General features: G+C 35.9%; 1 long non-coding RNA gene across 1 annotated transcript in view; it reads left to right on the forward strand.

The window, feature by feature from the left end:
* Positions 1 to 12,198, forward strand: part of LOC127675685 (uncharacterized) — a 77,087-nt gene extending 64,889 nt beyond the window's left edge. The window contains exon 7 of the long non-coding RNA XR_007975506.1: positions 11,013 to 12,198. This is a non-coding gene — a long non-coding RNA (uncharacterized LOC127675685). The remainder of the gene's footprint in view (positions 1 to 11,012) is intronic.
* Positions 12,199 to 12,682: the final 484 nt, after the last annotated feature.

Genomic DNA, 12,682 nt, shown 5'->3' on the forward strand with positions numbered 1-12,682 from the left:
AGAAGGAAAAGACTGTTCTTCCTCCAGCAGTCATTAGCACAATTGCTCCTCAGTTAGGGATGCTTTCTCATACCCCTCCCACATCCATGCTGGAAGTTGAAAAGCTTGCTTTTGTAAAGTAATCATCAAATAATGATGATTACTATTAGTTCATGAGTACAATAGCCATGTCATGTCTAGAAGATGACATTTCACAGCACTTCTTTGCATCCTTTTCCGTTAACATTCTTCCTTCTCCCACTACTAAAATGTTCCCTGAGCCATGGGATGGGACGGGATATAAATGTTTCATTTAGGGCTAAACACCCAGCAGTCACTAGTCCTAGCAATTTGATCAGTTAGTTGTAAGTCTCCACATTAACCCATGCTCTACTGCAAACAGAAACTTCTTTGACTAAGGTTGAGTGAAAGACAGATTTATAGATTTAAATGTAAATTTTCAGAAAGCATCTAGACAGCATATTTATTAAGCAAAATAAAAGTAATGGGCTTCTTAGGACCTTTGACTTCCCCAGCCATGGGCTTTGAACAAGATTTGTGTTACAAGGTCTGAAATTCTTCATGTGGATAGGACTCAAATTCAACCAGTATACAGTAGGTCACCCATACAGTAGGTCATAGATCACCCATGACCCATACAACAGTCATGACTCTATTGCAGCAAAAAGTACATATTGTTTGGCTGGTGGGTATTCAGAGTGCACCACTGAAAAAAATCTATTGATGGTCCCTACCACCACCTCCAGCAGTTGGCAAAATACCTTGTGGTACTATGAAAGCTAGTCAGCAGAAAACTACCACTGAACCAGTTCAGTATCATCTTAATTTCTCTAAGACCTGAAGTTAAAGTGGTAAGATCTGGCAACAGTGGACTTCTGAGAGTGGTGACAGTATCTGGGATTGTTTTGGGGGGTCCTCTGATACTTTCATGACTAACAAATTAAAGGAGAGTAGCCCATGCCTAGATATATGATTTTTATTTAATAGCCTATAAATTACTAGAGCAGCATTACAAACACACACACACACACAGACACACACACACACAGACACACACACACACACACACACACACACGGAGGCAATTGCTCTATTCAAGCTTTCTGTTTCTTCTTAAATTTTAGTGGCTATATTTTCTTTTGTTTAGCTTTGGAAATTTATGTGTTTTTTAGAATGTTCTATGATAACGATTTTGTTCCTAGTTTACATTTATTTTACTAATTATTGGAGAACAACATACTTTAGTACATTGACATCATTTTTATCCCACACGTTTCTCCCTCTAGCTCATCTCCTGTCACACACCTTATGGATTTTATGGCATCTTCTTTCAAAGTATTTTACACACACACACACACACACATACACACACACACACAAACAACCTGCTGAGCCCATTTACTGTCCTGTATTACCAGTCTCCATTGCTGAACCAGATGATTTTGATGCAAATATCAGAATTAGATATTATATGTAATAAGCACTTGTTTATTTTTCAATGACAAGAACTATTTTAACATATTAAGGTATGTATATAACACTGAGGAATTAGTAGCCTTTTACAATCACCAAATGACCAATGTCAAACTCATAACTTTATAATACTTTTAATATTTATGCATGTGATTTGGCAGGCTAATAAAGTCCATATATTGGCATTTGTTAAATATCTCTCCTCTCTTTTTAATGGGTTGATTTCTGGTCTATTCTCCTTTTTCATATTATATTTTATGGTATATTTATTGAAGATCCAAGTCATTTGCTTCATAGAATTTCCTAATGTCTGGATTTGGTTAATTGTGTATGTCTTCTGTCCTCAATGCATGAGTTAATGAATCAGATTCAGGTTTGATTTTTATTTATTCATTACATTCATTCATTCATTTATGTATTTTTGTATGTGTGCTCCTGTGCATGTGTCATGCTCACATGAGGAGGCCAGAAGACATCTTTCTAAAATTGTCTCCACTCTCCTTCCTCCTCGTGGGTTCCAGAAATAAAACAGGTGTTCAGATTTGGCAAGTGCCTTCACTCACTAAATCATCTAACCAAACTCTCAAGTTTTTGCTTTCTGTTTTGGGGGTTAGATAAGAATACCTCATAGGTGGTGCTACAATTTTGTTTTTGAAACAGGGTCTCTCTATGTAGTCCTGGCTATCCTGGAATTCTCTCTGTAGATAGACCAGGCTATCTATCCTAGAATTCACTATGTAGACCAGGCTAATGCCAAACTCACAGAAATCCTCCTACCTCTTCCTCCTGAATGCTGGAACTAAATTGCCACACCAGCTGGTGCTGTATTCTTACATTAAAGACATACAGTGTATTTCTGTCTATTTTATTTAGTTAAAATGGCTATAACTATCCAGAGATTATTATTAAAAGTTTGTGATATTCCAGTTCCCAACATTTTATTGAGGGGCAGCATGCCAAATTTTATTTATCTGTTATCATTTTCAGAATTGATTTGTATACTAGCAGTCTCCAGTTTTGATCATTTATACCTTTTTAACTTTTACTATGATCCACTTGGTTGACATATTTTAATTTATGGTAGTTATTGTTCTTATGAATCCTGAAATTGTTCCTCTCTGACATATGGAGTTTATTCAATTTGGCTACTAAATCCTTTTGTAATACTCCCTCATAGTGTAATTATAGCTTCCTTATTTTTTTTATGACAAGTTATTATAGGCTCATATTGTACATTTCCTGCCCTAGACCTTGATTTTCAAATAAGTGTCTTGTTTGAGAGAAAGGATTTTTTTTTCAAGACCATAATGCTCCTTGTGCCTGTGCTGGTCACTATTCTTAGATATTTTCACTTGACAAAGCTGTGGATCTTTTCTAAATTTCATACTGATACTTAAGATTCAAATTTCAGACTACAAGTTTTAAATTAACCTCTCTGATCTTGTGTATGTATTTGTTTCTCCAGTGATGAAAACTATAATTCTTGGTTACAAGTAATGATAGAAAAAAGAAATATTTGTTTGCACTTATGGGTCTATGAATTGATAGTTTATTTCTCTATTTAATGAGAAATTTGTCTCTTGGTGATTTGTAGAATCAGGTATATATATATTAGAAATATTAAACCTTTCTTGATAGTATAGGCTGAATTTTGACTTTTTTCCTTATGGAAAATTTACATACAGAATTGTAAATATACTTATTTATAAATTACTGTTCCCTTCCTAACTCTGTATTTCAAATCATAATTGAAAAAAGTGTCACCATTCCCAAATCATAATGTAATTTACCTATATATCTTTAGTAGATACATGGTTACATTTAAATAAATGAAAAATGGGAAATTTATCCCAATTAGTGTTTAATAAACCTTTATGTACCACATATGATTTTCCAGTGGTCCCTTTGTCACTCATAAAGTGGCCTGTCTAGGTGTTGTGGTTCACATCTGTAATTCCAGCACTTGAGAGGATTGATTTAAATTCATCCTCAGTTACAAGCATTTTTAAGGCTAGCCTAGGCTATGTGAGATCCTATAGAAAGAAAAAGTCCATGTTCTGCATATTAAATTAATCCCTTATGAATCAGAAGTTGACTATACTCCTTGGCCTTACCACCATGCCTAGAGAAATTTCCAGAACCCTATTATCTTTCTATTGGGTAGATGGCCAGACTCCCATTTTATTCCCACAGGCAGACAGAATGAGCTTGTCAGAAATAGGCTTTGATGACTTATAAAATTATTGCAAACTAAACATTAGAAGATGGAGCTGTATATTTTTCATCATAGAATTGTGCACCCAGAAGTTCTTAATATATATTGAGCTAATCCAATTAACAACAACAACAACAACAAAAAAAAAAAAAACCATTATTGGCTGCCTGCTCTTTTCTTGACTAATTCCTTGCCTCCCCTCTCTCCCCAGTAATGTATCTCTACTTAAAACGAGACTGTTCTTATCATGAAGAATTTACTATGTATTAATTAGTTATCTCACTAAAAGGCTTCATATCCAAAAATCATTACACTGTGGGGTTTGAGCAATTTTAAATATAAACTTCCTACTTTAAAATTATATTTGCTGCTGGGCGGTGATGGTGCACGCCTTAATCCCAGCACTCTGAAAGGCAGAGGCAGGTGGATTTCTGAGTTCAAGGCCAGCCTGGTCTACAGAGTGAGTTCCAGGACAGCCAGGGCTACACAGAGAAATCCTGTCTCGAAAAAAAACCAAATCCAAAAAAACAAACAAACAAACAAACAAACAAATAAATAAATAAATAAATAAAATTATATTTGCTATATTCAAAAAGTATTGGCGGGTTGTGTTTTTATTTTTACTCTTTAATTTTAAGAACTTTTGACATTCCCTTTCTGTTTTTTATCAATGGCTAGTCAGCCAAAAATGTATTGTTTGATTGCCATTAATTTTTATGATTTTTCTTGCTATTGACTTCATTATGACCTGATAAACTATTTTATTTATTTTATATTTGTTAGCAATCACTTTATGGGATGTTAAGAATTCATATTTTTCAGTTGTTGCTAATTCTATTTCATTTATAATACAGGGTAGATCCTCAGTCTCTTGATGATTTTTGTTGCATTATTTATTGATTGGATTTTGATATTGAAATCCTAGCTATTTTTGTGTTTTGACTTTTCTATTTTTTCTAATAGCATTGTTTTTTAATAAATTAGGTGTTTCAATGTTTATTGCATAAATATTTAATATTACTTCATTTGAGGATATTGTTCCCATTACTAATACATTAGGACTTTATCTTCTTCAGCTGATTTTGCTTGAACGATAGTTTGTTCAGATAAAATAATGGCTATCCCTACTAGCTTTTCAGCTTCCACTTGTTTCACTTTCTACTTGTTTTCCATCCTTTGATGTCCAGTCAGTATTTGTTTGTTAATTAGGTCTGTCTTGGGCAGACAAACAGCTGGATGTAGTAATTTTATCCACTAAACTAGTTTGAATCTTTCAATTAGAAACTTGAGACCATTTACACATATTACTTTTCTTCAGAGGTATTTGCCAATTCCTGAAACTTTGATGGCTGTTTTCCTGATTGGCTAAATCACCTTTTGTTCTTTTCTTTTCCCCTTATGCATATTAGCAGTTTGCTGGCTTGCTGAGTTGAAAATGATTCTTTCCTAGTTCTCCTTGGTTTCTTCCTTTCATGAATTGATTAACACCGAAAGGTTCTGTTTTTATTATGTCTGCTAGAGGTTTTAAATGATTTTAGTTTTTCTGTGTCCCTTTGTTTTCCTAGGTTTGGGGAATTTGCTACTGAAATATCATTGTGTAGATATTCTTTGCTTTAGTTAGAAACTCAGCTCCGTCTACTCTGTGGTTCTTAGCTTTAGTCTGTTGAGCACATCACAGAGTTAATGGAAGCTGTGGTTATGCTTGATTTTTTCTTCATTACTATCTAAATAAAGCACATCCTTGACTTTGTCTCCAATCTTTATTTTCAAGTCTGTTGGGGATACATTCCACTATTGTTTTATTGAAATATCCATTTCCAACGTTTCTATTATTTTGCTTCTTTTTTTCTCCCAACTAAAAATAAATATTCATAGAACTATAAACCAAAATGTAACATTTTTCTGTATGTATAAAAACAAAAGGAAGCAAACAAAAAATCTGATTATTGATTTGTTATAACAGACAATGAATACAATTATATTAAGACTACAAGTTTTCTCTTACATTCTATGGTCAGAGGTTATAATGATCACTTTAGTCATAAAGACCTCTGCTTATAATGTTCTGGGCTGCTACCAAAAATATGCATACACTGGCTAACCATTGGCCATTTGAAAATTCACACCCAGTATGTATTGAATTTGTCTTCTAATGTCTCCACTCTGTGTTTTATCATTTTAATGGCCTTGATTTCATTGGATATTTTACAGATGGGGCTCCCTGAATGTGTCAAAATAATGAAAAATCAGAAGATAAATAAGTAACATACTGTATGTATAATGTGATGGTTTGAATATGCTTGGCCCAGGGAATGGCACTATTAGGTCAGGCCTTGCTGAAGTAGGTGTGTCAATGTGGACCTGGGCTTTAAGACCCTAGTACTAGCTCTCTGGAAACCAGTCTTCTCTTGTCTATTTTTGGATGAAGATATAGAACTTTTACCTCCTCCTGCACCATCTTTGCCTGGATGCTGCCATGTTTCCACCTTGATGATAATGGACTCAACCTCTGAACCTGTAAGCCATCCCCAATTAAATGATGTGTTTATAAGAGTTGCCTAGGTTATGGTGTCCACAGCAGAAAAACCCCAATTAGGGCAGATAATTTCTACACTTTGAAACCTACACATTGCCTAATTTACTTTCCATTGTTTTCATGTATATATTCTTAGTTGATCTGAATTTTTGTTTATAACCAACAGAAGTATCTTTATTTATGATTATGTATGAAAACATTGAAGATTTTTATCTATTGCATATGCATGTAATTTGGTGCCTATCCTATGCCAAAGAATTATTTTCTATAAACTCTAATAGGTTAGCTAAAGCATAATAGTGTTTGTAACATTAAGACATTTCTCCCAAGTACACAGTTTGTCCTTCTAATGCAATTATGTGCTACATAGTAATGGTTGATAAGCAAGTGGGTATGTATACATGGGTAGTTATGAGATTAAATACCTGGCAATGTCATAACTATCTTAATCTCTCTAAATGACTAAAGAAATATAGATTCTTCTTCCTACCTACATTTTTTATTATAAAGTTTTTTCATACACTACATTCTGATGGCAGTTTCTTTTCCCCAAACTCTTTCAAGATCCTTCTCACCCCTCACCCCTTCCCCAAATCCATAACCTTATTTTTTTCTCATTAGAAAATCAGCAAATATCTGAAAATAATGAAATAAAATAAAAGTAAACAAATCAAAATAGGGCAAAACAAAAATAAAAAATAAAAAAGAACCCAGGGAAAAACAGAAGATATTTATATAGATGCTGAGATACACATTCTCACACAGAGAAAACCGATAAGAACAAAATGAGAAAACGTAATATATAAGTGAATGATATGTAAGGTTAAAACAACAAAATAAAGGTCTGCCCTTAAGTGTCAATTGTATACCCAGTGAGACACCAGTGGAGAAAATTAATACTTCATTTAAGGATGATTATCAATTAGAGTTAGATTCTGGTTTTAGGTTTGGAGGTTGTGTCCACTTCCCCTCTCTGTGCTGGGACCCCTTCTGGCTTAGACCTGTGCATTCTGCCATGGTGTCTGTGAGTTCATTTGGACATCAAACAGTCCTATTATTATTATTATTATTCCTTTTATCAGGAAGGCACTATTTCCTTGGTGTCTTCCATCCCTAGTGGCTCTTCCAGTCTTTGTGCCTTGCTTTTCACAGTTTCCAGAGCCCTAGGAAGGGATGTGATATAGACCTCCCATTTATAACCTAATGTTCCAAGGTCTTTCACTCTCTATACATTTTTCAGTTGTGGATCTCTGTATTTATTTCCATCTACTTCAGGAGGAAGCTTCTCTGATGATGACTGAACAAAGCATTGATCTAAGAGTATGGCAAAGTGTCGCTAAGAGACATTTTACTGTTACATTCCTTTAGCAGCACAGTAGCATTTGGGCTTTGCCCCAAGCTCCATGGCCTATCAGGTCTCACGGTTTTAGTATCTGCTCCCTGGGCATTGTAGAGCCTGGATTTCATCTCATGGAGTGGGCTTTAATTCCAATCAGCTGTTGGTTATTCACACAAACTTTGTGTCACTATTGTACCAGTGAATCTTGCAGGCAGGTCACAATTGTAGAGTGTGGGATTTGGAGCTGGGTTGGTATTGATTTTTCACCTCTGAAAGTGTGCTAAGCACTTCCAACACCATGAACTCTAGTCAATGGGGATGAAGGTTCTAGGTAGGCACTTTACTTCTCTGTTCAGTCAGTTTTGTAGGTATTGTCTTCAGCAATGTGGCCTTACCATCAGTTTGTGGAGAATAACCAATAGAATAAGGGCTGGTGGGAAGAGGATCTTGCTAGGAAGGGAAAATACAATAAATAGTTATGGGCATATCAGGGAGGTAAGTAAGATAGAGAATATGGAATGGGACAGCTACAACTAAGGACCACTTGTGGGGTCATATGGGAACCTAATACAGTGGCTTCTTAAAATGTATACACATGTGAAGTCATATAAATGGAATCACCAAATAAAAGGCAAGATAAAGCACCAACTAGCCATCTGTAATCACCAAATAAAACCTCCAGTACCCAGAATGGGTTGCATGCAAATGCTGGTCAAAGGGACCCCATGGAATCCCCCTAACAGCCCAGGATATTGTCAAGTTTATTGGCTGTGCTGCTTACCTACTCTTATGTGAACAGTGACTTCTAATTTACTTTGAAAATTCAGAATATGAATAAAAACAATTTTCATTGTATGTTTCTCAAATAGCTACTTTTTTACATTTTGAACTCTTTTTATAATTAGTTTTTTCCTGAATTCTGTTATTTCATATTTTGAATAGTCAGTCTTATTTGTGATATTTCCCATTGTCCATAGTTTCCTTCATTTAACTTATTTTGAAATATTCATTTTTAATTTTTATGTTTTGTGGTGAGATTTTACTGGAGTACTTTGAGTTCTATGAAATATTCACTCCTTCCTCCCTTCTTCCCAGCCCTTTGTTAGAGACAGAGTAAGACTCTGTCCTGGAATTCATCATATAGTCCAGGCTGACCTCTGGATTTCAATTATCCTCCTTTCCTCTGAAATTATGGCCACATACCACCATACTGCTCTTTGTTTTGCGGTTTTGTATGGGCTTTTACCACATTGTTTTTTCTTTTGATGATTTACACATCTTTATTTTTATGAGTAAGAAGGGTAGGTCAGAGGATATTTTCTAGTGATATGTGTGGAGTACCTTCTGTTTTTTTCTCTCAAAGCAATGATTATTTGAAGGATTTTTTTCCCTATTCAATCTCTTGTTTCTGTTCCCTAACTAGACATTTATATGTAGTTCTCTAACTCTTGCTGAATTTGGAGATTCTACATTCCTTTGAAAAATCTGCTCAATTGCATGACTTTGCTTAATATCAGGCATTGATCCAGAAAGGAGTTTCAACTCCTTACGACTTTCATAAGGTCGTAAGGCACAGAATGTTCCAACCCTCCAACCTTCTTTGGATCCCTTTATTCTCTGCAAATTGGAAGCATTCCCACTCTCAGCTGCTACTCTCAAATTGATCAAATGTTATTTCCAGTGAACAAATATTAGCTCTTTGGGAGCATTCAAGTTCTGAGGGCATTAATGGCTTTGTAGCTTTGCTCCTCTTGCTGATTCCTTATGCATCAGTATACCTGTTATTGATTTAATGGTTTTTGTTTTCAGCTTAAACTTGGGATTTGTAAAATACATGTTCTCAGCATTGTTTCAGATCTTTTATGTTATTTAGTCTGTTTACATTCCTAATCAGTCCTGGTGTTTTATGGAACTTTTATGCGTGTGCTCCTAAGGATTAAATCCATGGCCTTGTACATGTTAGAAGAACACTATCACTGAGTGACATATGCAGATGTTGGTTTTCTCAGAGACAGTCTTGTTTTGAGGTGCATGCTTTGTGGTTGGCCTCATGGCCTCAAACTCTCAATATTTCTGCCTCAGTCTCTCATGTCCTGGAGTAGCAAGCATGAGTAACTATACCTGCTAATTTAAAATATAATTTAAATTAATAGATGTGCTGCTTCCAATATGGATTTCTTTCTCTGAATTGTTAGGACCCTCTGAAACCATTTAGCATCCTATTGTGATATTCTTTCTATTCTGTAAGGAATATCATAAAGTTTTGATACAGTTTTGATAGCATTGAGTGTTCAAAATTCTTTAAGTAATATAGGTATTTTAACAATATTAATTCTAAAAATCCAAGAACACAGGGACTTTGTGTCTTCTTTACTATTATTTACCAATATTTTATGGTTTTTCAGTGTTTCCCAATCATAGTAAATATATTCATTATATTTTATTATTTGGGGTATATTATAAATTGAACTGTTTTCTTTTATTCTTATTCATTTGTGTATAGAAAGTGATTATATCATAGTTTGTAAAAGATTAAGTAGCAGGGTACATGTAAATAGTGAACAGAGTGATTGGTCCTAGTAACAACTTTATAACAATGTATATTACCATAGATGGCATTGGAGATATGGCACATTGCCAAAATAATGTAGTATAAATTGAAAGCACAAAGGTAGAGTACAGTAAAATATTTTTGAAACAATAAATGCTGAATTCTGCAATCTCCCATGCCCCTCACCTTCTCCTCTGAGTGGGTGGGGGCTGCCCTTTGGTATCCCCCCAACCTGGTACTTCAAATTTCTGTGAGGCTAGGTGCTTCCTCTCCCACTGAGACCAGAAAGGGCAGCCTAGCTAGAAGAATACATCCCAGGAACAGGCAACAGCCTTTGGAATAGCCCCCACTCCAGTTGTTCAGGATTCACATAAAGGCCAAGCTGCACATCTGTTATATAGGGGTGACGGGGGGCAGGGGGGGCGGGCTTTGAGTGGAATGTAAACTGAATAAGTAAAAAAAAAAAGATCATTAAAAAACAGTAAGCGACAGCACATGCTGGTAAGGATATAGTAAAGGGGACTACTCCTCCATTTCTGGTAGGATTGCAAACTTGTACAACCACTGTGGAAATGAATGTGGCAGTTCCTTAGATAATTGGAAATAGTTCTATCTGAAGACCCAGCTATACTGTTCCTTAGCATATACCCAAAAGATGCCCCACCATACCACAAGAACCCCAACCCACCCACTAAATTCAAAATTTTCCCTGTGTACTCAAAATTTGTCTTGTCTTAAATAAAATATATGAATGGAGTAGAGACTGAAGGAAAGGCCTACCAATAATCAGTCCAATTTGAAACCCATCCCATGGGTATACACCAATCCATGACATTATTAATGATACTCTGTTACGTTTGCAAAGAGGAGCCTAACATACCTGTCCTCTACCTAGCAGCAGACAGAAACAGAAGCAGATACCCACAGCCAAACATTAGATGGAGTTTGGCGACACCTATGGAAGAATTGAGAAAAGGATAGAAGGCCCAGAAGTAAATGAGACTGCTACAGGAAGACCAACAGAGTCAACAAATTTGCTCACCTGGAAGCTCTCAGAATCTGATCCCCCAACTAAAGGAAAATACATGCACTGGAATGAGGCCTCCAGGTACATATGTAGCAGACAAGCACCTCAATCTTCATGGCTTCCCTGCCTGGCCTCAGTGGAAGAGGATGTGCCTAATCTGGCAGGGACTTGATGTGCCAGGGTGCGAGGAATACCTGTAGGGGGTCCCACCCTCTCAGAGGAAAAGGAGTTGGGGAAGTGGTTTAAGGAACTATGTGAGAGATTCATTCTCTCTGCTCATTCTCTTGTTTGGTTTGGAGGGGTTGTTTTGTTTTGTTTTAAGGCCCAGGCATTATGTCATCAACTTTTTGAGGAGTCTTTTATCTGCTGAAGTAGAAGTCAGATATCATCTAATTCTAAAATGAAGGAAACATGAAAGTTTATTACAGAGAATACATCTGGCAGGCCTCCCTATAAGTATAGCAAACATGAAAAAGAAACACAGTCAATTACACCTTAAGGATAGCATGGGCAAATACAGAAACCACATTGCAGTCAGATGTGCTTCTAAACCATTCTCATGTACTAGCTCAGGAACAACATGAGCAACCAAATGCTATGCCTTAGTCTATCCAAGAATCTCTTAATTTCTAATAATACATACCAAAGTGGTAATATCCCTTCAGTTCTGTTCCCATTTCTATCTGACAACTGGGCAGGCCCAACTTATGCAGGCCCAGTGCCAGCAGACACAAGTCGAATTATGAGTTCATGAATACCATAGGCAAATGCCTAGAATATGCAATATTTCAGCCATTCTCTCAGTCTTTGACCTATTATATTCTTTCTGTACCTCCTTCTAAATTGTTCTGTGAACCTTTTAAGGGTGTTAGTATGTCTTATTAGAGGTCTGAGTAATCCTATGATGGCCACCTGCTCACTAGTTACACAAAGATACTGATGTCTATTTAGGCTAAAAAATATGGAAGTCTCATCTCAAGAAGGATGAATTACATAGATCCTGTCAAACAGCAGAGGCCTGTAGGACTATTGAAAATCTACAGGTTTAAGTATACAGAACCGGGGGTGGGGGGGGGTGGAGGGATAGGGGCTTTCCAGAGGGGAAACCGGGAAAGGAGATAGCACTTGAAATGTAAATAAAGAAAATATCCAATAAAAAAGTGTACTTTTAGAGGCTACAGAAAGAGCTGGAGCAGTCTTATGTCTGAAACAGGACAGAAAGATGGAAAAGTATGAGTGGGAATGAGAAGAGGAGAGAACCAAATGGCAAAGTACCCTTATCCCTTTCCCTCTCCCTCTCCCTCTCCTTTATGTGTCTGAATGGCTGAGAGTCACAGATTCTAAAAAACTATTCAAACTACTGCCAAGATCACCTAGGTGGATTATACTTTATTTTCCAAAATAAATTATGTATACATTTATTGAGATTGCTAGAAAACTTTTTGTAAAGCCTAAAGCAAGTGTTTTGACCTCTTTCTATGGCCTCTAATTGGGGAGAATTCCTTTGATTTTTCTTAATCTATTTTTTAATCTTTTTTTGT

Source organism: Apodemus sylvaticus, chromosome X (genome assembly GCF_947179515.1).
Source record: "Apodemus sylvaticus chromosome X, mApoSyl1.1, whole genome shotgun sequence".
In the NCBI taxonomy this organism is placed as follows: Eukaryota; Metazoa; Chordata; class Mammalia; order Rodentia; family Muridae; genus Apodemus; species Apodemus sylvaticus.